The 2,500-nt window shown below is 39.1% G+C and overlaps 1 protein-coding gene across 2 annotated transcripts in view; it reads left to right on the top strand.

Moving 5' to 3' along the window:
• LOC310728934 (CMP-N-acetylneuraminate-beta-galactosamide-alpha-2,3-sialyltransferase 1-like) overlaps positions 1–621 on the top strand; it is a 37,549-nt gene extending 36,928 nt beyond the window's left edge. For both annotated transcript variants that reach the window (XM_083546818.1, XM_083546817.1), the window contains one exon: positions 1–621. This exon is cut by the window's left edge and continues 869 nt beyond it. The gene's annotated coding sequence lies outside the window, so the exon portion shown is untranslated.
• The last annotated feature ends 1,879 nt before the right edge of the window (positions 622–2,500 follow it).

Here is a 2,500-nt window from a genome sequence, read left to right as displayed (position 1 = left end):
GTGAGACTTTGTTCCCAAAGTATGTAATTCAGCTTTTTGCAATACAAATATTGGCATTTGTCATACTGATAACCAACCTTAGAGTCCTAAAAGACTGAGAGAGCAAAAGAGGGACAGACAGGCAGAGAGGGAAACAGACGTACAGAGAGATAACGAGACAGAGACAGTCTGTGAGACTGTCAGACAGACAGATTGAGAGACAGACAGAAAGAAAGAGACAAACATACAGACATAGAGAAAGACTAACAGAAAGACAGACTGGGAGACAGACAGACTGAGAGACAGGCAGAAAGAGAGACAGACAGAAAAAGGGAGAGAGACAGTCAGGCAGAATGAGAGACAGATGGGCTGACAATCAGACAGACAGACAGACAGACAGACAGACAGACAGACAGACAGACAGACAGACAGACAGACAGACAGACAGACAGACAGACAGACAGGTTTATAGTGTATGATTATAGTGTGGTGTTCAGACTCGTATCTTCCTAAGTGCCTTCAGTGACTCTGTGCTTTGAAGCTTCATTCTCTACATAATGAAGTGTTTTACAGCTGTGGGAGTTTCAGCTCTGTAACTTTCCTGCTTTATAAACAGCATTTAATAAACACTCCTGCTCAAAAGCTGCTGTCTTAGGCTCTTAATTAAACTCATTTTTCCTGTGTTAGGTTTTATTATAAGTATTATATATATATTGTGCATATTATTTAATAATAATATATTTTTTTAATTAACAGCTGTTAAATTTACATATTAAAAATTAAATATTAAAGTCAGATTACAGAAAAAGAGAAAAATACGAGATGTAATTCCCATACTTGAACGCTATGCGTCGCCAATTTGTCAAAAAAGAAAAATCCTTGTACAGTAGAAACCTGATCTTCAGGGAAACAGTAAAAAAAATCTATTCATTACTTAGTTATTATTGAATTTATTCACTTGTCAATCAATTTATAAATTATATTAATTTGTATTTATCACTGGATATATTATTATTATTATAATTTGGATTGAATAAAAACTGAAAAGAACAAAGTCATGAACTCCAGGACCGATGTTTCCTAAGCAGAACATCCCCCAGAGCATCACGCTGCCTCCACCATTTGCTGCCTTCTCATAATGTAGCCTGGTGCAGTGTCATCCACAGGATGGGAAAGAAAACCTCATTTATCAGACCAGATTCTTCCACTGCTCCATGATTGAGTTCTGGATGATGCTCTGTGCTACAAGGGACAATTTTGTTGGTACTCTGTTCCAGACTTCTCGACATCAAAATTTCACCATCACCACTTAGTCAAGTTACTCAGATCTTTACACGTGGCCATTTTTGGGGATGATTTCATGCAAGCTCTTGATCTTCTTCTTCTTTTTTCAGCTTCTCCCATTAGGGGTCTTCACAGTGGATCATCCGTCTCCATACTCCCCCTGTCCTCTACATCTGCCTCTTTCAAACCCACTACCTGCATGTCTTCCCTCACCAAATCTATAAACCTCCTCCTTGGTCTTCCTCTTTTCCCCTTTCCTGGTGGCTCCATCCTCAGCATTCTCCTACTGATATACCCCATGTGAAGATCTTCCACTCCAACATCCGCACGTAAAGCAGATGTTCATGCTGGTACAGGTTTGGGTCTCCTAGTTCAAGAGAAGGAGAAATTTCAAGCTACTGCGTCAAAAGACTTCCTATACAGGTGTGGGCCTTCAACTTTGTGGGAATAGTTTTGGAAAAAAAAACACATATGGGTGCAAAAGTCAGGTGTCCCAATACTTTTGGGGAAATGGTGTATTTCAGGATGTGGGCTTAAAGCATTTTCATATTATTAATGCATTTTATTATTTAGTTCAATTTAATTTGATGCTTATTTTTTTCTTATTAGTTTATTATTTAAATAATTTGATAAACAAAACAAACAATCCTTTTAACACACTTCAAGTCAAGTCAAGTTTATTTCTATTGCGCTTTTCACAACAGACATTGTCTCAAAGCAGCTTTACACAAATCAACAGTGAAGGTGAATGGTGTGAATTTATCCCTGATGAGCAGCCGTGGTGACTGTGGCAAGGAAAAACTCCCTTAGATGTTATGAGGAAGAAACCTTGAGAGGAACCAGACTCAAAAGGGGAACCCATCCTCATATGGGTGACATCAAGAGTTTGATCATAAATCTTTCAACAATACAGAACACTGGAGAGTGAGAACTAACATGATTACTGGAGTATAAGATTATAAGTGATGTTCTTTCTGCAGTCTTATACAGTCTATATGGTTAGTAGCTCCTAGTTTTATAAGCTCAGCATTTGTGATCATCACAGATCCAGCATCAGCTTCTCCATGCCAGAGCCTTTAAACACTCCAGGAGGTCCAATGTCAAACTCCACACATGTAGCGGGATCCAAATGGCACTGGTACGTCTCTAGATGGTTCGGGATGTTTGCGAGTTCGGCATCTACTTCTTCAAAGGTCCGTAATCATGACGAGGTGGGAGGTGACTGGAGCTGGCCATA

The sequence above is a fragment of the Silurus aristotelis genome, assembly GCF_946808225.1.
Source record: "Silurus aristotelis genome assembly, chromosome: 7".
Lineage (NCBI taxonomy): Eukaryota > Metazoa > Chordata > Actinopteri > Siluriformes > Siluridae > Silurus > Silurus aristotelis.
Note: the sequence above shows the minus strand (reverse complement) of the source record. Positions and strands in the feature narration are given on the sequence as shown.